Below are 26,459 nucleotides of genomic sequence, written 5' to 3'. Positions count from 1 at the left end.
GTTGTGATTTGGCTTTCAAGCGCACTATATGCGTATTATATATATATATATATATATATATATATATATAAACACATAGTAATGTTACTTTCTCCCTTTTTAATATCTTGATAAAGCACTTTTATGTGAAATAGTCGAATGGATACGTGACCCCATTTTGACACGTGCGTGCTTGAAATAGTTTCTATATCTAAGGTATTTGTTTAATTTACATTTTAATAATTTTATATTATTTTTTATTATTCAATGTTATTTTAAAATAAAGTGTATTGCTGTGTATAGATTTCTTTTGCTTATTTTAATAAGATTTATAAATTTAGAAATGCATATGCCTCTTTTCACCTGTATAATATTGGTCGTCTTTGTACATCTATTAGCTTATTGTAAAATTTTCATTTGGCGAGTGCCCTTTTACTTTTAGCCCATCGTAATAATTTGTTGTTTTACTTAGCATTATTTTTGTTATGAACTAAACAAACAGCTAAAAACGGAAAACAAAGATTGCTAAAATGTTTGTTATACAGGGTGAGTCACGGGAAACGGATGTTTTAAAGGAAACCAAAACTCTGCGAATATTCCACCAAAAACATTCACTGGACTATGCAATTATGCAAATATTTAGAAGGGAAAATATATGTCTGACAAATGATGGTCATTTGAAGCCGCTTTCTAAGGTTAGCTTCCACTTTCACTAAAATTTCACTATAGTTTCTTCACCTATCATTAAATTAAGGAGAGCATGCATCCCTTACTCGTGACTCACCCTGTATTAACAAATGTTACGAGGAACATAAAAGAAAGAAATATATAAGGAAAGGCTTGCCTGTGTGTGTGTAGACGAGAGAAAGAAAGAATAAGTGAGAAGGAGTGATGGAGAAGGCGAATCCCTATGTATTTATCAGCGAAATATTCGATCATTTAATATTATTCATATTCTGTAAACATAGAAAGTAACTGTGTATACGATCGTACGATTCGAACTCTCCGACACTAGTTAACCTAAGAAAAATTATTTAAACAAACGTATGAGATTCCTTCCGGAAATAATGCATATATTAAGTATATAACCAAACTGCATAATATTCTCTCTCTCTCTCTCTCTCTCTCTCTCTCTCTCTCTCTCTCTCTCTCTCTATCTATCTATCTATATATGTATATATATATATTTCTCTCTATCTCTCTCTCTCTTTATATATATATATATATATATATATATTTCTATGGAAATATCTTTTATTCACTTTTATTTCCTATTATATATACCAATCACTATTTAAGAATTTCAGTGTAATTACAGATCATATAATGAATGGATGACAAAAGTCTATATTCCAAATTTCATGATGTTGACCATCTTACGATTTATTTCTTTAATTCAGTTGACACTTAGAATTCATGGCAGTATTTATTTCGTAGCACAAAAGCATTCACTTAATTATTATATCAATCAATGAATCTCATCAGAAAGAAATAGCAACAATAAATCTACCGTAGCAAACTGCCCAGTGAAGGGTGAAGGAATGAATGTTTTAAGCCAATTTTTCGATATTTGTCGTCGGAAGGATCGAGCTAAAAAATGATCTCGTGAAAATCCGTCACCTCTGTCGAAAGTCTTTGCAAGACATACAAACATACATACATATATTTAAACAGATTTTTGCCCTTTATATTGTAGACTAGCGGGGGTAGCCAGAGTTTCCTGGGTGTTTGGAGGTTTGTGTGCTCTTAAATAAAAAAAAAAATGTTGGTAGGTAGTTAGAATCGAAAATGTTGGTAGGTAGTTAGAATCAAACCTGAGGCGAAGTTGGGGAAAAAAACGTAAGACGTTAACCGCTCGGACAGCAAGAAAGAGTAAGTGAAAAACGTTTGAATTATTTTAAGTAGAATTGACAGGTGCCCACTTAATGAGGTCTAATAGAAGTGGCGGAGTTAAGATTTACGACGACGTAAGCAATCGCTATTTCTGTTGGACATTTTTAATGAGGCGAAAACCCACTTTGGGGAAGAAAAGCATCTCCCCCGTTTATTAGAGGAGTGTTGTCCAAATGAAAGCAATCGTCTGATATGAAGGTGAAAAGCCAACATTGACCAAACGCTTACATCGCTTTCTGGAGACCAACCGGCAGCCGATTCGAATCCATTTCTCTTTTTTATGCCGAACAGCGAAAGAAACCTGCAGCGATATAAAAATCTGGGCAAAAATAGCGTTTAAAAGTCGTGCAAATTAAAAAAAAACCGCGCGACCCTTGTTGTTAAGTCGTACATATTATCATCTAGACAGCATATAAAATTTTTTAAGGAGTGAGCCGACCGAGAAACCTGGCGAAAAAGACGTTGACGGACATACACAAAAATTGCACACACACACACACACACACACGCACTAACACACATTTTTGCCCTTTATATTGCAGACTAGCGGGGGTACCCGGCGTTGCCCAGGTGTTTAGAGGTGTGTGTGCTTTTGGGTGAATCAAAATAAAAGAATACTAAAAAAATCGTTGCCCGGGTGTTTATGTCGGGGGGGGGGGTTAAAAAAAGGAAGAATCGACCCGGAAGCCTTAAGGCGAAGTTAGAAAATAAAGTGTGAAAAACAAAAAAAACGTGCGACGTTAATCGATCGGCCACCAAGAAATAGTAACGGGAACATGTTTGAATTAATTTAAGTATTAAGAATTGGCAGGTGCCCGTACTTTAATAGGTCAACTTTCACTGCGGGGCAGTTTTTCATTTACTGCGAGGCAGTTTTTTTGTTTCCCCTAGATGTTGGGGGCGACCAGCTCCCCATAAAAAGGAGGTTGTCAAAATTGAATAGCAATATAAGGAGAAACTCCGCATTGATCAAAGCTGATTGCTTTTGGACGTTCCCGGCGATCGCGCCGGGAACGATGTGTTAAGCTTAGTTTCGCTTTTATACGAAAAAGACGAATCAACACGCGGCGAGCAAAAATTGTGGAATATTTAACTTTTCAAAGTCGGGCAAATAAATAGCCAGGCGACCCCCCGTTGTTAACTCGTAAATATTACGGTTTACACGTGATATAACAAAATTTTAAAATTGAGCGAGAACCAAACGGGGAAAAAAAAACTTTTGTGGACGTACACAAAAAGCGAACATACATACATACATACACACACACATTTTCGTTTTTATATTTATAGATTACTGAATTAATTGTTATGCATAGTCATGTTATGTACTATTCTTAATGCGTTTTTCACGCTTTCGAATCATGTTATTCGTTACCGTTCTCAATCTTTACATTCATTTGGTTTTTGCAGGCTTTTCGACAGCATGGACAAAAATTGAATTCGCACGATTTCTTGTTCCAGTTCCAACTAAGCCGAAAAGCTGTCAAGATAGCTCGTGATATCAATGATGTGTTTGCTCAAGAACAACCAATGAACATGTACCACAAAAAAAAATAAAGAAATTTCGTTATATTGATGAGACCCTCAAAGATGAAGACGGTCGCGGCCAGTCGACTGCGGTTAATAACGAACTTATGAAAGTCTTAATTGAAGTCAACCCTCGCAAAACCACACGAGAAGTTGCTGTTGAACTCGAGGTCAACCATTTAACAGTCGTTCGCAATTTCACAGTAAATAGAGAATTTTACAAAAGTTTGATAAATGTGTGCCGCATGAATTGAACGATAATAAAAATCATCGTCATTTTGGGTTGTCTTCTACGCTCTTTCTGCGCAAAATAAACGACCCATTTTTCTAGCGGATTGTGGCGTGTGATAAGAAGTGGATCCTTTACGAAAACTGGCGGCGTTCAACACATAGTTGGATGTCGGAGGAGCTCCACAACACTTCCCAAAGCTGACATTGCACACACAAAAAAAGGTAGTTTTCGGTCGGTCTCATCCATCACAGCTTCTTGAATCCGGGAAAAATGATTTCAGCGAAAAAGTACTGCCGACACATTAACGATGAAGGGATCAATTCTCTCCCATCAGAACGCTCGCCCGTATGTTGCTCAACTGATGCCGAACGAATTGAGCTACGAGGCTCTACTTTATCCACCAGATTCACTGGGCCGAATATCACTTGGTCAAGAATCTCGACAAGTTTTTGCGCGAAAAATGCTTCAAAAACCGAAATGATGCCGAATCGGTCTTCAGTGACTTGATCGTTTTCAGAACACCAGATTTCTATGCTAATGGGATGAATAATCTTTTATCTCGTTTGATAAAATGTATCGATCGTAATAGTTCTGATTTGGATTAATAAAGTTAATTATGAAAGGAGTTATGATCTTTTGAAGTTGAACGTAAAAAAAACGATATTATTTTTGCACCAACCTAATAGGATTAATCAATAAAATTGTCTAAATAAAATAGATCGATTAGTGGAAAACAAGTTTTAATTTTGCTGAAGTAACAAATAAATGAATGCAATAAAAATAACTAAAGAATATCTAATATATAATAAGACGATACATAATTTAAAGCATAGCGGAATCAGGTGAACATATCGATAGTTTATAGTTGCTTTATACAAAAATAATGTCTCGATTCTTTAACATAGCTTGATAGAAAGGAATCAGGGGGTAAAAGATTTGCTGAACAGGGTGGTTACATAAATAGTTTTACCGTTTCTAATCTAACGGTCTGAGGATTGTTGATTGAAGAAAATACGAAACCGTGGTGGGGCATCATTTATCTTTCTATTTTTGGAAAATGATGGTCTACCAATTGTATTGTTTCAAAAATATCCATTTATTGATCGCCTGTCGATACTAAATTGGACCTATAATTGTGGATAATCCCATAGCATACATTCACTTTGAAATTATCTTACGGATCCTCTCTAATCATATGGACGTGTTTTGATCTCAACATATCAAATTGTGTTTGTTGAGTTGTTCTCGCTTCATCAGGATTTTATATTTTTTCTTTGTTTTATTATTATAATGTTCGATTATCTCTTTCTCTATCTCTTTTTCTTTCGTATCTATCTATCTATCTGCCCATCTATCTGTGTGTCTATCTATCTATCTATCTATCTATATATATATATATATATATATATATATTATTGTGTAAAATCTTTGATTTTTTTCTCTAAAACTTAATAAAAACAAATCCAATAAAGCAATATAATGCAGTTTGCATTCGTAAGATTACTAAGTTCGCAGACTGAGCACTTTGATGCGCTGATTTACTGCTCGAAAATTCACACTTACAAAAGTTAATTCAATTATATGTGTTGAAAAAGAGACATTAACTTATGAAGATGGTAATAAAGTTCTCGTAGAGAACACAACACACACATTGGCAGCAAAATAACATCCATGAACTGCTGAACTTATTTGTTTGTCAAATGTCTCACTCACTGTACCCAACCAAGGCAAACAAATATAAATTGGATATTTGGCTACTATATTCTCTTTAATTTGAGAGAATTCAGTCAATTTCCTTTGAATAATTGACCTAATCACATCTAGTGGGTACCCGTTTTTGGAGAAAATATCCGTAATTGTTTCAAATTCCTCATCTAATTTCAACTTGGAACAAATCATAAGGGCACAATGTGTTAGGATCCAAATTAGATTTATCTTACGTATTTAAGGGCAAAAGATTCCAACGAGTGTGCAAGCCGTGTAAATGTTGGTTTACGGTATATAAATGTATGGTAACAAGATGGTGTTTTTGTTACCAATGCATCAAGGAAAGCTATGAATGAATTGCACTCTCCCTCATAGGTACTTTAACGCCGGATGCATTCCACTGAATAAGGAGAAAAAGGTGTTTGCTTCCGTTTGGTTATTAAATAAATAGAATGTGTCGTCAACATATTGGAATATATATATATATATATATATATATATATATATGTATATGTATATGTATATATATATATATATATATATATATATATATATATATATATATATATATATATATAAAGCTGAATGTCTGTATGCGGATGTGTGTGTGTGTGTGTCTGGTCACGAATAGGTTCCTATATGGTTGACTATTTTAAAAAATTGATTACATATAATGATAGAAGATGTATCGATGCACAGGAATTGGTATGTTTGATCTGGTAGAACGGTGATTCATAAAAATTGGGGGGGGGGTCTTCGTTCATGCCCAGTCCACAAATATGGAAATAAAAAATTTAAAAATTAAAAAAAAAACGCTTACAAGTGTTTTTGATATAGATGTACACAATAATACTTTGATAAGTATGTTTTAACTTAAATAGGGATGGTATTATAAAATTGTCGGGTCTACGTTCGCGCCTGCCCTCCATAGAATGGAAATAGGCTTTAATAAAGACTTTTCTTTTATATCTACCTGTGTAAGTATACGTTGATAATTATGTTTCAGTTTGAAGAAATATAGTATAATAAAATTATGGGGTGTTCGTTCGCACCTGACCTCCATAGAATGGAAATATGTCACAAAGTTTAACAAGGTTTTTTTTAATATAGATCCATAGAATATTGTGATAAGTGTTTCAGTGTGAAAAAGTATGGTATAATAAATTATGGGGTTTATCTATTTTATTTTTATTTTCATCATATTTTGCTTTGGTTTTGATACCCCCAAATTCGAAGCTATCTCTTTACAACCCTTCCTTTTCATAACCTATCATACTTTCATAAATCAGAGTCTATTTTCTATAGGCTTTTTTTTAACCCAATCAACGACGGGTACTTTTGCTAGTATATACATATATATATACATATATATATATATATATATATATATATATATATATATATCAAATATCAATATATATATATATATATATATATATATATATATATATATATATATATATATATATCAAAATGGTAATTAGTAAGAACCCGAAGAAGGTTTTCAATACAATTGCGGAGGAAATATATTTTTTTCTTACCTGCTTAGTTACACATGTTTCGGTTACCGAATCGTATGAACGATCCAGTAACATCGTCAGACTTTAACAGAAATTGTTATTATGATTAGAAAAACGATATTAGAAGAAGCAAAAAAAACAAAAAACAAAAACAGATTTTCACGACGTTTTGGGGATTTCAATTCTGATTTGTTCACATTTAAGTTTTAAGATTTAATAATTAAATAAAAAGGAGTGAGGTGTTGTTTAGAACATTTCACCAGACACAGATAAGAGGAAAGGGGGTAAGATGAGAGCGACAAAGAGAGAGAGAGAGAGAGAAAGAAAGAAAGAAAGAAAGAGAGAGAAAAAAAAAGAAGAGAGTAAGAATGTGGAAAAGAAGGCAAAAAACAAATACAAGCAGTTAAGGGGATGGCGCTCATTAGCGGACTGTCGGACTGTCGCGGTTTGTTGATATAATACATGTATATATATATATATATATATATATATATATATATATATATATATATATATATTATTCCTTAATTGGGATTCATTTTTGCGATGATCATTATATATATAATTTATTTTTATTTCGGACTATAATTCTCATCTTTATTAATTGTTTTCATCTTTATTTGGTTGTTGTTTTTCACGACGTTTCGGCCAACTATTCCTCTATTCGTAGGCGAGAGGAATAGTTGGCCGAAACGTCGTGAGAAAAAACAACCAAATATGAAAACAATTAATAAAGATGAGAATCAAAATAAATTAATATATATATATATATATATATATATATATATATATATATATATATATACGAGATGCTTTCAACAAGTTTTCAGACAGTTTGATCTTGTACTGACATTTAAAGTTGGCACAGACATTTGAAAATTCAATATGTTATTGCTATACATCTTAGGAGATATCTGGGCAATTTATGATTTCAGGTTCAAAGGAACAGCTACAGCAGAAATTAGAATACACCCTACTAAAGCTTGAGCATTACAGCTAGTGAATTTCAAAAATATTAGTTGGATGTGGGGACACTTTAAAAGAGCAATATACAATAAAATCATGTTTTAAACTTAGAAAAATGCCACAAAAACATATAGGGTGCTTCAGACTGCATAGGTGCGTCTTGCATGAATCAAGTAGCAGTTGTTGAGTGGCATAAGATATTGAATTGTCACAGAGAGTATGGACGGTATATGGACTGTTATGACTACTATGACACTGTTTCGCCTGTGGCGTGAACACAAGGATACCAAATAAGCTACGTGATTTTAGCACACAGAAAACAATGTCGATCTGGCATTTGACATAGTGACATGGCATTTAGGTCATTTCCTTCTATGTCTCTCTCTCTTCCCATTATATTTTCTTTTTCTCTTTTTTTTTCTCTTTTCTCCTTGGCATGACGGAAGAAGCTCAATAAATACACACAATCGACGAGTAAATTTTCTCCTGTACGCATGTATATATATATATATATATATATATATATATATATATATATATATATATATATATATATATATATATATACAAAACACATCGCCCTCAAGTGTTCAGCCTCGTGCTACGGTATCTATGAAGCACCCGCCATATTTTATTCATCCATGAGCGCGAAGACAAATGATAATAGCAAAAACGAAATAACAATATTTAATACAACCTATATATATATATATATATATATATATATATATATATATATATATATATATATATATATATATATATATTCAACTGATATATAAAAAAATGCTTATCATTGGATTTTGTGACCTTTTTTTCTACATCAAAATGACCAAGAAGCAATCTGTTTCCGATATCACACAGAGCCTAATTTTCTTTAAAATTCCTGTGTATAACGCACAAAAACTACACACACACACACACACACACACACACACACGTATATATATATATATATATATATATATATATATATATATATATTGTTTTGGTGGTAATTATTTGTTTGTTCAAAACAAAATATATAAGTGTGTCCACCAAAACAGTGCTCAATGTTTAGACAGAGCCAAAATAAGTGAATTTAGTTTGCAAACAAATGGCTAGACATAAGTATATATGTTTCAGCGAACACCCAGTACGGGAATCGCTTCGTCAGGCCAAGGCCATCTCTGATGATAATCACATTTTAAGGTATACACTTTCTCTTTTGGTCCTGTCTCCCCCTTTACACTTAAATATGATGTAGTCCTAGTTATAAATTGGCAATGTTTTGAGCTATTTACTATACTATGTATATAATTATTTACTATACCATATATATAATTATGATTATAATATATATATATATATATATACTATAATATATTTATACATAATTTTTTACTATAATATATATATAATTATTTTCTATAATATACATAATTAAGTTGACCTTAGCGGTGTCTTGCAAACTACTCAACCAATTTGGGGTCTAAACATTTGAAATTTATATATAATGGGTATTCAGACATGCGGAAAGCAATTAATCAGATTTGGGACGAAAACTTTACTACCAAAAGGTCAACGTTGAGAGAGTTGACCTTTGAAGATTTTACTAAATTCCTTCGCCAATTATGGGTCCAACCACTTTAAATTTTAGATGTAGGTAACTTGGACAGTGGTAAAACTAAGTAATTTGATTTGAGACCAAAATAGTAAATGTTTAGTCGTAAGAATTGGGGTCGAATTTATAAAAAATGATCCCTGCAGTCACTACGAAATTACTCAGCCAATTTTTGGTCGAAACATTGTAAATCTTACATAAAATGTATTCGCACGTAGGACAAGTTATGAACAGTACATAGGGCCCGATAAGAGTCGGGCTGGACTGCTAGTATATATATATATATATATATATATATATATATATATATATATATATATATATATATTAGTGGATTTTAACTTTGCAAGACCGAACAGCAGTCGAGGATAAGGATTTGTGAGAACTTCAGTCAAATGATAAAATGATACTATGAAATACTTTAACACTAGGACAATACAATTCGGTAACTGTTTGTTTACTTAAGACTTGAAAACGCAAATGATATCGGCTGTGGGGGAATATTCCCGTTGTAACATGTTCCACAATTGTGGAGTTCGTGGGGGGGCGTTGTTCATGGTAGTTGGGTTTGAATACGTTAAGTAATAATAAAATAAGTTTTTATTTTCCTCCGCTTCTAATCAACTGCTAACGTTTTCTACATCTACGTTTTCCTACTAATGGGAAAAAGATGCGTGCACCATTATTTTCGATACAAGATGAAGTAATAAATACACAAATATAATAAAGTTAAAATTGATTTACTTTAATTGAATATGACATTTCTATGTTCCACGCGCATAATTGTTAGTGTAGAGTTCTAGTCGTAACTTTTTTTTTCTACTGTTCTCTTTTAAAACGACGTGTAATGTTCTCATTGCGAAATTAATAGTTAATTTTCTCGTCAAAACGAAGCCATAAAAACTGATTTGGGAAGAATCTTGCAAGCAAAGACAGGCATAAACGCCAAAGTTAATGGATTTTTTTAAGGTGCGGTTCTGCATTTTAAACGAAATTATTTGAATCTGCAATCAGGGAATGGCCTTTATTTATTTATGAGTCCGGGGACATTTCTGTTAACACACTATGCATAAAAAAAGTAAATTAGGGTTTCTCACCTTTTTTTCGACAAATGTCTCCTAGAACACTCAGATACTTACTACCGCCCAATCCCTGCACCGATCCTTACATGATAATGTTAGTAGTATTCGTAGTACATAATTAAAGTGGAAAAAATGAATATTCAGAGTTTTGTTAACAAAATTCTACACTATCGATCAAATAGGAAGGGTAGCGATCATAAATCAAGTGGGTCGATTAATATAGCATAGCATTGCTAATACAATAATCAATAAAAATCAGATTAATTTTCACAGGAACCATCAATCAGTATGCAGACCGTTGTTAATGATCGGCAAGAAATCTTGGAATATTTGGTTCCATATTTGACGAAAACATATAAACTAGAACGTTTCACTACATTCTTTTTTTTTACAAGGAGGTCACCACTTATCAAGGCCCAGAAGCCACTCTGGGATAAGGGTTATTGCGTGTACAGTAATCAATGGGATAGTGTTGCAGTATTCGTTAGTATTGAGAGATTTGATAAAGTGTCATTACCTAAGGGGCCGGTTCATCAGAAATTTGTTTACATTGGACTTGAAGACGTCCAAGTTGAAGTCAGGTGGGAAACAGGCAAGCGGTAGAGAGTTCTGTAGGCGTGCACTTCTAAGAAAGAAGCTTTGCTAATGGAATCTATGTTTTGATTTAGGCACAGTGGTTTCAGCTAGACGGGTGTTTATCGTGAAAAATTGGCGAGAGGGGACCAGAGATTGGAGCTCAGGCGAGTACTTGCCACGAAAAAAACGATAACACAAAGATAGGCTCGCAATATCTCTTTTGTGGAGAGAAGTTGCAGGAAAGAAAAAAGTGAATCCCTCGCTAAGCCACGGAGTCTATTTTGTACTCTGTCAAGGCAGGATAGGCTGTTTTAGCAGTTCCTGCCCAGGTGTGGCAGTAGTATTCCATCCTTGGGGGTACTTTGCTTTTATATAGATAGAAAATTGCATCAGTAGTGAGATATCTTCTGGAGCGGTAGAAGGATCCCACCATTTTCCCAGTGACCTTGGCAATAGACTTGATGTACGTGTTCCATTTCAGATCAGGAGTAAAGGTCAAACCCAGAAACTTATCAAAACATGGGGTCTCCCCAAGACGAGAGCCATCCCTTTCAATTGATCCCATATGGGGATCAGAGCGTTGATGAGTATTCATTCGGTTTCTATTCCCAGGAACCATTCAATAGAGAAAGAGCTTTTCAATATGTGAATCAGAAAATAAATCAGATACAGGAAACAGTTACTAAATTTGTCAACATTACGAGCTATGACCCTTCAGTATATTTTTCTAATGGAATTAAAGTGTGGTGCAACCAATTCCAACATGAATTGTGAATCGCAAAGAAAATGGATTGAAAAACATCTATTATGTTACTAGAAGCTCTTAGTCTTTCACCGACCCCCCCCCCCACACACACAAAGATCAGCGACCCCCTATATGATAAATTTGTCCATCGCCCACCTGAAGTTTCATAACACCTCACTGGTGCGCGGCGAGGACCTCGTTGAGAACCCCTGTAGTTAATGAACCATCGTTATTCAGATTTGACGCGGTATATATGTGCCCATCACTTAAAGTTATCACTCACATAAATGAATCAACATGATCTCCCTTATTGTTAAGACGTTCAATAACGGTTAAAATGTTACATTATTTTAAAATTAATCTATTTGGAAAAAAAAAACGAACTTACAATTATTTGTTATGTGTATTGGTTTTCTATATAAAAAAAAAAATTATAAATGTGGCTAGCTATTTTTCCGATGTAAAATTTCAGTTCGAAAGTACGTTAAAACATATACAGATAATCTATTATAGCTTTGCCAACAAGTAAAATAATTATAATGTCGCCGGAATTCCTCGATTCTGCAGCAGTTAAAGAATAAATAAAATAATAAACAAATAATTATTACATAGTACTATAAAGATAAATAATGATAGTCTTATATCACTATTACATAAATATGAATAATAAGCGATACTGCTTAAACAAAAGCTAAATTTATAATGAAAATATACAAGGTCTTAAGCGTCATAGGATTTTTTTTTTTACACAGTGATCACCACTTATGAAGGCCCGGAAGTCACTAAGAGATAACGGTTATTGTAAGTACATTACGTTAGTGTGGAGATTTGATGCAGTTTTTACTTAAGGGGGCGGTTCATTCGGAATTTGTTAACATTGGACTTGAAGACATCCAAGTTGTAGTCCGGTGGGAAGCAGGCAGACGTAACAGAGTTCCACAGGCGTGCAGTTCTAAGAAAGAAGCTTTGTTCATGGAATCCGCGTTTTGATTTAGGCACAGATATAGAGTGGGGGAAAATTTTCACAGTGGATTCAGCTAGACGGGTGTTTTTCGTGAAAGATTGGCGAGAGGGGACCAGAGATTGGAGTTCAGACGAGCACCTGCCATGGAAATAACGATAAAACAAGGATAGGCTCGCAACGTCTCTTCTGTGGGAGAGAGGTTGCAGGGTAAGGAAAAGGGCATCCCCCACTAAGCAACGAAGTCTATTTTGTACTCTGTCAAGGCAGGATAGGCTGTTTTTAGCAGCTCCTGCCCAGATATGGCAACAGTATTCCATCCTTGGACTATAATCATCAGGAAGTTCTGCCACATGTTAACAATAGAAATAAGGATGAGAATAAAGGTGTGTGTAAAGTAGAAAAGATAAGGCTGTAATGAAATATAGGAATAAAAAAGTGAAGATGGGCAGGATAAGAAACTGAGGATACAGATAAAAAAGAACTATTAAGGAAGTTATATGCATGTGTGTGTGATAGCCGTTTACATTGCAAACGCCTTACACGTTAACATTATATAGCGTATTGTGTGAATTAGGAGAGGTAGGTCGAGTTTACAATTTTTTGGAATATATATTTGAAAAAGGGCTATGAAATAATTCTTTATTATTTCGTAATAAAAATTCATTTAAATAAATTCAATTTTGCCTTAGTCAGAAAACGAACAACTGAATTTGCCTTATTACCTACCCCCGCTACTTCAGTACCATCACTACATACGTTTGTAAAAACATTTAATATGTATTAAAGATATGAACATATAAAGAAAAGTAAAGATAAAAAGGAAAAACCAAAGAAAAAAAGACAAAATAAATAATTATATTGTTAGTGTTTGTAAAACCTTCTTGTAACCATCCTTTCCTTCGCCCACCACCTCTACTCCACACTTTTCCTTTTCATATGCGGAACCTTAAACGTCGTATAATAATAACTTCAAAATGTATTTAATTAATTAAAACTCTACTTGCTTAGGTCTAATTATTGATTATAATAGTGATTAAATTAATGAATTATGAGAAAAAATAAAACAAAAAGGTTAGTAACTGCGATATTAAACATAATTGATAATAATAATTATATTGATTGCTAGTATGGAAATATCAATAACAAAATAATTTTCTACAGTAATAATAGTAAGATAAAAATGACTAAAATAAAATGAAAAATTATAAAAAGTAAAAATAAAATAACAAACATAAATGAGAAATAAATAAAATAAATCAAAATGGTATTAACGATAATTGATTTGAAAGCATATATGTATATACACACATACACACACAATATATAAATATATATATTATTAAATTTTAAGTTACTTTATGTAAATTCAATAAAACCTTTCCAGAGATAGTATTTAAGTTTATGCTAAATAAAAATGCCTATCATGTACTATTGAAATTTGTAATGTGCATGGTTTTGTAAGATACAGAAACTAGTCAAAGATTAGAGTTCGCAGTTTACAACTTATGGTTAAACCTCTTTAATAAAATAGAAACATATATTAATTTCAAATTAAAAAACAGTAACAATCTAAAATTAAAATTTGGGATGATTTTAGTGTTTTATTTTTTGTGTGGGTGAAGTCAAATTTAATGTGAAAATAATTATAGCATAAGAGTTAAAGGCATGAACAAAAAATAAAATTAATAGGCTTTAAATATATTATACATACAACTACTAACTATGTTCAACTTAGGTGGATTGAACCGACTTCCTTCAAAGTAAACGTTTTTACTCTTTAATCCTTATAGCTATGTTCTAAAATTCATAATGATGAGTCATTTAGTTTGGAGGTAATTAAAATGCATATAAATATATCAATACGTAACTTAATATAAACAGAAATAAATGAAAATATGCGAATAAATAACACATCCCTTAAAGTGATCTTTGATACTAACTTGCTCTTCAGTGTCTTTACCTGTTGAATTTAAACTGAAGACATCCAACTACAAAATTATAACAGAAACAAAAAAGAACTTTACTTTATACGAATCTGTGTTTTCTCCGTTACCGACAACCTATCTTATCTGTTATGATTAGAAAAATAAACACCGTTAAAGAATTATTGAAACAAAATTTAAAAAACACATAATATACATGAAAATGCAAAGTACTAACATTTAAAGTGGATAAAATAAGGGAAAAAGGTTAATATTTGGAGTATGTAAAGAAATTGTTTGATGGTATAGTTATATTGAATCATTTTCACGAGATAATTATGAGGGTGAAGTTATAATTTTAGCAAACATTACATTGTGTGGAGATATTATATTTTCGGGATATCTTAATGAAAATGGACATTGCTGTGGCATATTATTTTAAGCAGTTTTTGAAGCAGTTTGTATAAGAATTTTAAGATGGGGAATAAGGAAGTTATTTAAAATACCACGATTAATGTATGTTTTTTTTTGTTTTTTTATTTAAGTGTTTATCCCTATCCTCAAATTTCGAAATAAAGAGTTTTCATTCAAGCAAAGAAAGATAATTTAATTCCACTTGTTTTCTTTAGATCCAAATAATCCGGATCTGTTCTAAAACTAGAACATCTGGCGTATCCTTATATTATTGTTTTTCTGATTTTAGCCTTTTAAACTTTTCATTTACTTGAATTTGCGTCACGAAATGAAAGTGTACAGGATGTTTCGTTTTTGTCAAGAGGCCAATAACAGTTTGTGGAAAAAAATTCTGGTGCCACAATTCAATTTTGGAATTTATTCATATTTACTAAACCACGTAGATACTCACTATTTGAACTAAAACTATTTTACTGGACTATACCATGTGCACCTCTTCATATGACCAAATAATTTTTATTTAGCTTGCATCACATTCTTTCAATGTTTCCTTATCAAGTCTGAACTCCATTGGAATATAATTTTAATCTATACATTTTAGCCTTATTATTTCAACCAAATATGGCTTCTTGCATAATTTATAGTTTTCAATTTTTGTGTAAACCAGCAGTAATTTATAGTTTTCAATTTTTGTGTAAACCAGCAGAATTTATAACGTGTCAATGAATACCATTTTGCTTACTATTTTACTTTGAGGGTGACAACCATTCTTTGAAACTCCATGGAATAAGGAAAAGTGTTATATTCAGTTGTCGAATAATATTATGTTCACGATAAGGTTCTTATGGAATTTTTTAGTTTGATTTCAAATGATATGTTTTTCAAAAATATTTCGTTATAATACCTTTACTTCATATATCATGTTAAATAGCGTTTTTCCCACTATCTATTGTGTAAATAACAATCGTTTTAAAACAATTATATTTCCTTTTCCAAACGTTATTTATAACATGGAAAAAGGGCAAATTCGCACGATGTTCTTATTTCAATTCAAGCTAAGCCAAAAACATGCTAAAACAGCTAATGTTATCGAGGAAGCGTTTGAGCAGGGAACCACCACTGAGCGCAAATTTGTAACGGCTACAGGAGTCTTGAAAATTATGGGTTTAATAGTCGCCCATTGGATGTTGAAAACAATCAATTAAAAGCGTTAGTCGAAGCCAATCCACGCACAACTGTTTGAGAATTTTGTTCCGAATTACGACGGTTTCCAATCATTTGAGTGAGATTGGAAAAACAAAGATACTTGATAAATGGGTGCCTCACGAAAGAAACGCATTCTTGAAATGCCATTTTCTTTTTGTACAAAACAAGAACGACCGTTTGTCGATCGGGTTGTGGCTTGCGATGAAAAATGGGGTCTCTATGACAACCGGCGAAGCTCAGTTTAGTGGTTGGACGAAACCGACGAAGCTCCACGACACTTCTCGAACCCGGAGATGCACTAACAAAAATATGATGCTGACAGTTTATGGCCTGCAAACGGTCCCATCCATTATAGTTTTTTGAATGCATGCAAAACCATTCCGGTGGTGAAGTCCTGTCAACAAATGGACGAAATGCTTCAGAAACTTCGACAACAACACCCAGCATTAGTCAACAGTAAATATTCAATCCTCCTCCACAAGAATGTCCGACTGCACGTTGATAAACCGCCCCTTCAAACTTTGAAGGAATTGGGCTACGAAACTTTGCCTCATCTGTCATACACTCGAGACTTCTAACCCACCGACTACTATTTTCAAACAGCCCGACAACTTTCTGCGTGAGAAATTCTTCAAAAACCAAAACCATATTGAAATAACCTTCAGCGACATAATCGTCACCAGAACGCAAGATTTCTACGTTACTGGCATAAATACACTTGTTTGGCGTTTGTTAAACTGTGTTGATTCTGATGATGTTTATTTGGATTAAAAAACAATGGTTTCAACCGACATATCTGCATTTAAAATTTATAACCGACATAACGTTTTTTGCAAAAATAATAATAATATAAGTAATTTAATGATTTTATAGTGAATTATATATATATATATATATATATATATATATATATATATATATATGCGTTTGTGTGTGTGTTTTTGTTGTTGCTAATCCATCGTGTTTTGCCAACTTATCTGTATTTTCAGAGGTGGCTGCGGAACTCCAGGCTGGAGGTAAATGATCCGAAATAGTATATATATATATATATATATATATATATATATATGTGTGTGTGTGTGCGTGTGTGTGTGTGTGTGCGTGTGTGTATGTATCTATCCCTCTATCTATTTATCTATCTCTATATATATACACCATATATATGTGTGTGTGGAAGTAAAGAATCTGGTTGCATATATATGTGTGCGTGTGTGTGTGTCTGTGTGTATGTGTGTGCTTGTGTGTGAGTGCGTGTGAGGGAGAGAGAAAGAGAGAGAGGGAGAAAGAGAGAGAGAGAGGGGGAGAGAGGCTGTATTTATTTTATTGTTGATACAGGCAAGTTAATGTTCGCATTTTGTAATTTTTAAATGACTGTCTCGACTCGGAAATTAGCTCAACGCGTCTACACATTAAATTAAAAATACGAATCGTGATAATTCCGTATCCTTCAATTAGATTTTCTATTAAAAAAAAAATTGTAGGTGTTATGTTTGCTGTTATTGATATTGTTGTTACCGTTAGTAATATTACTACCGATATTAGTGTTACTATCATTGTAGATTTTATTTCTATTGTTGTTGGTGGTGGTAATGGTAATAGTGGTGGTGGTGGAGGAGAAAGGTCTGGAGGGGACCTTTAACCTTGGTGGGGAACCCTCCTAGAGATGAATAAAAAAAAAACTATCGGTGGTTGTGTAACCTAAAACTCACTAACCCCATTTATGGGAGAATGTCAAATCGAAATATTGAAAATAACGACGTCCGGTAGGTGTCCCACTGGTCAACAGGGTGGGTCCCTTCTTCATCATACAACTGTTCGAAATTCTGAAGATGTGGGTGGATATAGGGGCAGGGAGAATTGGCAGAGAGGGTCTCAAGACACGAAGGGATTTGGAACAGGAAATTCCAAAAAAATCATGGACGAATGAGGAAAGAAGAGTACTGTGAGAATGCTTTGTAAGAATTGGAAGTACCAAATCTGATGGATATATCCGAAAAGTGAAGGACGAGTGGGAATCGAGAGGAGGAGAGGGAAGAGTGTCGCGAGTTTGGTATCCCAGTTAAAACAAATTAAAAATAACAACTTATTTCCAGTGATTGCAAGAGAAGAGATTGAACGGATGGTTAGGAAGGAAATGAATAACGAAAGTAAAATTGATGAAACTAGCTCTGATGAAAGAACAAGAGAGTGGAAGTGCAGAAGGGAAATGTAAGCGATGATGAGAGGCGGACAACTGAGGAGGAATGGAATCCTATTGTTAGGGGAAGTGATGGGAAGGACTTTGAAGGATCTAAGGCAGAAGAGATCATTGACTCTGGTGCTGGTGATGAAAAGGGGAGTAAAGGTTCATTCGAATGGAATAGTGCTGTTAAATAGAGAAATCATGAAGGAAATAGAAATTACAAGGTATAAGTATTTGAGGGTGTTGGAGGGTGTAGGCATCATGAACAGAGAAATAAACGAGAAAGTCAAGAAGGAGTATCTTATAAGAGTGAAACTAATTGCAAAGTCGAAACTGTATAGAGAAAACCTAATGAAAACAGTGAGCAGTCAGTGTTTTGAGATACATGGAATTTTAGAATGGTCTGTTTGGTATATTTCATATTCGAAGTAGCGTAGCAAGACTGTATCAAAAGATGAAAGACGGTGGGAGAGGATTGACAAGTATAAAAGATTGTGTTAAAACCGAGGAGATGTCCTTGAAGGAGCATGTGGTTAGAAGTGGGAAGTGGATGCTTAAGGTTGTGGCAATGCAGTGGAGGTATGTGAGACCAAGGCTGTTTATGTGAAACGTATGGATAGAGAAAGGGCAGAGGAACTGGCTAGGAAGAAAATGCACGGAAGGTTTTTCCACGATATAGCAGAAGTGGCTGAAAGATCATAGCAATGTTTTAGAGCTGGGTATCTGACTAAGAGTATTGAAGCTTTTGTTTGTGCAGTGCAAGAGCAGGCATTAGGAACACGATTGTTAAAAAAGTGGTCATAGGACAGGAAGTTGCTGCAGAATGCCAGCTTTGTGGAAGACCTCAGAGTCAATTGCGCACCTTGCAGCAGGGTGTAGTAGACTGGCCCAGAGAGATTACCGCAAAATACACGATCGCATGGGACTCCGGATATATTCGGAGGTGTGTAAGTAGGTTGCGGTGAAGTGTGCTGGAAAATGGTTTGACGAGGTGCCTGATGAAGTGAGAACAAGTGAAGATGGCAAGGTAGAGATATGGTGGGACAAAAGTGGCATAACCATCAAGCAATTGAAACATAATCTTCCGGATTTGGACGTCATTGACAAGGTCTAAAAACTGTCAGATTGTTGATTTTTTAGTACCCTGGGACAGGAATGTGAGAGAGAAGGAGAATGAGAAGTGGAGCAATTATGCTCCATTGGCCTTGGAGATAAGGCGTATACACGGGGTTAAAACACAAATAATCCCGGTCGTAGTACACTAGAAGGAGTATCAAGTCGTCTGGAAGGACAATTGAAAAAACTACAAATCCCCGATGTTTAAGGCGGCCTTCAAACCTTTGCAATTATAGGTACCACCACAATCCGTTGGAAAACCCTTGATCTTTGAAGCTCCTGGTTTGAAGCCGGGATTGAGGGGAATGCTCTGGAAATTAATCCCATCCCTTTCTACATAGACGTTGAAAAACAAAATCAGATTTATTATTATTATTATTATTATTATTATTATTAGTAGTAGTAGTAGTAGTAGTAGTAGTATTAGTAGTAGTAGTATTATGATTACTATTATTACTATTATTATTAGAATTATTATTACTACTATTATTACTTATGATTACTATTATTATTATTGCTATTATTATTACTAATATTATTATTACTATTATCATTAATATTATTTTTATTACTATTATCATTGCGATTATTATTACTATTATTATTACTATTATTATTACTATTGATATTATTGTTATTATTATTAGTATTATTATTATTATTATTATTACTATTGCTATTATTATTACAATTACTACTATTATTACTATTGCTATTATTACTAATATTATTATGATTACTATTATTATTACTAATAATTTTATTACTATTATTATTATCACTATTATTATTATTACTATTATTATTACTATTGTTATTACTATTAGTATTACTATTGTTATTACTATTATTATTACTATTGTTATTACTGCTATTATTACTATTATTATTAATATTTTTATTATTACTATTATTAATATTACTATTGATATTAATATTATTATTGTTACTATTGTTATTAATATTATATTTATTACTATTATTATTACTATTAATATTTTTGATATTATTATTAGCATTTATATTATCATTATTACCATAATTATTATTACTATTTTTATTTCAATTATTATTATTACTATTGCTATTATTACTATTACTATTAATATTATCAGAAGAATTATTATTACTAAAATTATTACAATTATTATCATTATTACTGATATTATGACTATTATTATTACTTTTTTACACAGTGGTCACCACTTATCAAGGCCCGAAGCCACTCAGAGATGAGAGTTATTGCAAGTACATTACGTAAGTGTGGAGAGTTGATGAAGTGTTTACTTAAGGGGGTTGTTCATTAGTAATTTGTTAACGTTGGACTGGAACACATCCAAGTTGTAGTCCGGTGGGAAGCAGGCAGACGTAACAGAGTTCAACAGGCGTGTAGTTCTAAGAAAGAAGCTTTGTTCATGGAATCCACGTTTTGATTTAGGCACAGAAAAAGAGTGGAGGAAGTTTTTCACAGTGAATTGATGTACGTGTTCCATTTCAGATCAGGAGTAAAAGTCAAACCCAGAAGCTTGTCAAAACACGGGGCCTCTCTCAGACAGGAGCCATCCATCACAATTGATGCCGGATGGGGATCAGAGCGTTGATGATGTAAGGATAGACGCTTGGTTTTAGATGCATTAAAGGTAACCAGCCACGTATTCCCCCACTGAACCACGCGCTCAAGATCAGTGAAGAGAGAATCAGAGAGAACTTTGTCATTTACAGCCTTTGATGTGTTTCCATAGATGGTCGTATGATCAGCATAGATGTCAACGAATGATTTAATTATGTGTTTAGGGAGGTACTTGATGTAGATCAGGAAGAGAGTTGGGCCCAGGATTGACTCCTGAGGGACTCCAGCATTAACACTGCAGGCCTCTGAGTTTTGTCCATCGACCACTACTCTTATGAGCCTATCAGAGAGAAATGATTTAATGATTGAGAAAATATTTCCAGTTATACAGTAGCTGGAAATCTTGTGAAGTAGACCATTATGCCATACCTTGTCGAAGGAGAAAGGAAGCTTTTGTCAAGAGATTCACTAATCCTGTGAGATATAACTGTCAGCTGCAAGTTCTTTGCAAATAGTTTGGCCTTGTCTGATGCTGACAAGATGACCTCTGGTCCATTGATAATGGTTGGGATAGAACGCACACTTCTGTTAAAGATCCTGTTTGTTATTTGCCAAAACTGGTGGGATTCAAGCCGCTGATCAGCTACTTTGGATTTAACAGACTGGGCATATAGCTCTCTTGCATTTTTTTATTACTCTTTTACAGTGGTTGCTGGCAGTCCTGAAAGCAGCTTTAGTATCAGTGCATCTATTACGTTGGTAGCTATGGAAAAAGTGATTTCTGTGCGCGATAGCAGCAGCACATTCTGGGGAAGAACCATTGCTGGCTGTTAGGTTTTTGTTGGAATTTTTTAGATGGTATGAATTGGTCTATCCCTACAATTAACCATTCGGTCAGATCTGATACTATAGAGGACACTTCCTTTTTAAACATGGAGTGCAGAGGTAAATCAGATATGAATGTACGGAAGCTATCCCAGTCAGCCATAGAGTATCGGTATACAGTACAGTGGGGGTACATCTGGGGACTTATTACATTTCGTTTTTATCTTAACTGATACGACGGAGTGGTCGGAGGATCCTAAAGGAGAGTGAACGGAACATGAACATAGCTCAGGAGAAGTTGAGAGAAAAAGGTCTAGGAGGCTTGCATATTGACCTGTAGTATCGGGCACACGGGTGGGTTCGCGAACAATCTGAGTGAGGCCATAAGCAATGGCAAAATCATTATAAAACCTCCCCTCATCGTCAGTCTCATTTGAATGGGTAAGCCGTTCCACGTTATGGGCGGTGAAGTCACCACATATGCGGATGTTAGCCGAGGGATGTGCAGACAGGATGTGGTCTATTTTCTCGGATATGCTTTTAAAGATAGTAACTCCGCTGTTGTGGGGCCGATAGAGGGCAAATATAAATGCAGTGGTGTTAGCAAGTGCAACCTTGAAGCACATATAGGGTAAATTAGGATATTCTCTAGAGATATCCCTGCCACACGGTAAGCCATATTTAATGTAGGCACATATTCCATGCCCATGGCGATCTTGGGGGTCAGATTTAGCTGTTAAGTTAGAGTATCCTTTAATTATGAACTCATCTAGGGAAGTGGTCGGCCCTATTCCAGTTTCGCTTAGAAATTATATGTTCGGTTTCGTCTCCTGTAATTGGGTTTCAACCCCTGGAAGGTTGGATGTAGACCCCTGATGTTGGAGAAGGAGACCTGGTAGTAGGGGTCTACGTTGGAAGATGGGGTTCTAGGTTTATTCGATTTTTTTTCTGGAGATATTTTATGTTGAGGTTTTGGGATTTGTGGAAGAAGGTCGGCATATTTGGTTAGAGCAGTACAGAGAGGGAAAGTAAGAGAGAAAAAGACAGGATTTTTTTTATTGTAGCACACGAAAAGGTAAAGCCGTAACAATTACGCACTAATATGGCATCGAGAGGCCCCACCAGAGGATACTGCATGGTCCAGATCCACTCACCAAATGGCAATACAGCAGTCCCAGTACTTTGCGCCTGCTGATAGGACAGCCTCTTTAGTGGTTAATGCAAGGTTCGGGTCCCTGACTATCAGGCGGATAACCTCAGCCCAGACAAAACGTTTACCTCCAGCACCCTTACTAGTGACATGGCCACAAGGACAGACAGAGATAGAAAAATTTCCGACATCTCAGACTACTGTTCACCAAGTACTACCGACCTTTAAGCAGCTTTTTCTTCACCCTTTGTCAGAAAAATCACTCATTGAATGAGGACTGAGGGACAAAAAAGGAGAAGCGAGAGTTACTGGAGCTGCCGATAACACATGCACTGTATTATCTACTCTCTATTTACAAAAAAAAGAGGGGGAAGGAGGGGAATGGGTACAAGTGACTTATTTATATCTAAGTAGTAAGTCCGGTGCTAAGTTATCAATTCAGGACACTTTTGATGATAATCTCCCCTCCCATATTAATGGGTGGAAGTTTGCTATCTATCTCTAGTTTGCTAATGTCACTGTATTATATTTCGAATATTATAGAAAATAAGACTAACTATATTAGATGGTTTGATTGGCTAGCCAGGAAGCAAGCATTCTCAATATAGGAAAGCTTGAAAAAAATAAAAAGTTAGGACTTTTTTTTTTTAAAAGGTCCTAACTTTATCTACTCTAATAGAGAAAAATAATTCCCGGCACTATGTTTTGTTTTTATCACTAGTTTACTTTGTAGCATAGCGGGGTGACGAAAAGACAGGAAAGTAGATACAAATAAATACATAAATAAAACAAGAAAAACAAGTTTAAACAATGTAACATGTAAAAAATTTAGGATGAATTTAAAAAATACTTAACGCCCGTTTGCCAGATTGGTGCAGCGTATTTTTGCCAACTGGCATGTTGTGTCTTTCTACAGCGTAAGAAGATTTCTATTTCCGGATAAATTGTGCACGTGTTCCGATCTATTTATAGAATAAAAGTCGTTACGTTCAGATGTGTAAATATTAAAATTACATTTTTCTTTAAAAAAAAAAAAAAGAAAAAAGTCCTAGCTGTTTTTTTTTTAACTCCTAACTTTATCTACTCTAATAGAGAAAAATAATTCCCGGCATTATGATTTGTGTTTTTATCACTAGTTTACTTTGTAGCATGGGGGGGGGTGACGAGAAGACAGGAAAGTAGATACAAATAAATACATAAATAAAACAAGAAAAACTAGTTTAAACAAGGTAACATGCAAAATATTTAGGATGAATTTTAAAAATACTACTATTACTACTATTATTATTACTATTATTATTAATACTATTATTATTACTATTATTACTATTATTACTATTCTTATTATAATAATATATTACTATCATTATTATTACTATTATCATTGTTGTTTTTGTTTTAATAATAATAATAATAATAATAATAATAATAATAATAATAATAATAATAATAATAATAGAGATATTCGCACAGGTCATTCTCAAAACATTATTTTTGTATAAAGCGTTTCAGTTACAAATCTTTTTAAATTTTCAGAACTTGCCACCTTTTTTCAATAACCTTTGCAATTTTGTTTGATCGCAACATTTGTTTACCATTGTTTTCTTGTTGGTAGAAACTGGAATTTGGGTTGCAATAAGCAATGATTCATCTCCTCCCTGCACTAGCTGTCTGGTTAATGCTTTCTCTATCCGGGTATTCCATTTTTCGTTGCATTTCTCGATTTCTTAACGGTGTTCCAGTTTGTCGACGCTACAGCTTTTTTTTTTTTTTTTTTTTAATTTTTTAAATTTTTACCCCAAATAAAGCAAATTTCTACTTTGGTTTAGAGTGCTACTATTAGGGGCAACAACTACTGGGGTACTATGCAGGGATTTGGGCAACAAGATGTCCGTTCACGTTACACTTGAACTTCTGAATGTCAGTACATTTGGGGAAGCAAGGACCTGGAATGGAATTCCAAGGTCTAGTGGTTCTGGGGAAGAAGCTACTGGAGTAGAAAGATTTCTTACACCTAGGGATCTCTACTGTGTGGGGGTGGGATTTAGCTGCCTGTCGGGTTTGTCGAGGGTGTCTACGTCGTGGGGGCACAAGTGCTTGCAGTTTGTCAGAGCATGCACCATTAAAATACTTGTAGAACAGGCAGAGGGATGAAACATTTCGTCGATAGGACAGAGGCTGAAGCTTTTATGCCAGTTCAGGGCCTATCAGATTGGCGACTCTCTTTTGAACCTTGTAGGAGAAAGAGACTAGTAGCAGATGCACCAGCCAAAATGTGACTGCAATACACCATACAAGGGCGAATGGTGGCCTTATAGAGGTACAGAATAGTTTCGAGTGTTAATAGTTTTCTAGCACGGTAGAGAGAGCCCACCTTCTTCGCAGCGGTCCTGGCAATGCTTTCAATGTAATGGTTCCAACTCATGTTTCGTGTAAACATTAGGCCAAGGAGATTGAAAGATGTACTCTCAGATAAAGAGTCACTGGCCATTACTATTGATGGCAGAGAAGGTTTCTTGTAATTATTTAAGGAAACAAGTTGAGTCTTGGCGGCATTGAATGTGACCATCCATGTTTGTCCCCATTCTACCACAGATTGGAGGTCATCCTCTAGTGTTTCTTCAATTTCTTTAGATATGTGTTCATTTGTTTTCCAGTCGTGCCTGTTATAGAGTGTGGTGTCATCAGCATATATACCCACCTCAGAGCTTTGGGAGTTGGTGCAGGCTCCATTTAGCATGCTACAGTTTGCATGCAATTTTTATTTGTGTTTTATATCTGCTGTAGTGTCTATATATTTGGCTTAAGCCTGTATGTTATATGCATTCGTTTCCACATTTTATTGTGTTTCTAAATTCCAGCTGTTTTCATTATTGTTATTCATTGTACCTTCTCAGTCCTCCCTTTTATTCCAATCTCTCTCATTTAATTTTAAAAAATCGGGATTATTCATAGTGCTCATAATATTATTGGTGTTATCTTGACTTTTCTCAACTTCCATATCATTTAACCAGATCCGTGTATTTGTTCCGTTTCTCTGTCTCATTGATATTCACTCTGTGGACTGTTGGAACGACGAAATGTACGATCTTGAAGGATTTTTTTAAAACTATTATGACACCAGGTCTTCTTGCTTGGATGGGTTTACTCGTTCGCATACCCATGTTTCATAGGATTCTGTGACTTCCGTTTTCAATTACGGCTTCTGATTTGTGTTTGTACCATTTATCTACGTTGTTTTACTAATTCCCTGTGTACGGCATTCCCCACTAGATTGTGA

This window comes from Euprymna scolopes, chromosome 1 (genome assembly GCF_053919585.1).
Source record: "Euprymna scolopes isolate OS-2025 chromosome 1, ASM5391958v1, whole genome shotgun sequence".
NCBI classification, from domain to species: Eukaryota; Metazoa; Mollusca; class Cephalopoda; order Sepiida; family Sepiolidae; genus Euprymna; species Euprymna scolopes.
Note: the sequence above shows the minus strand (reverse complement) of the source record.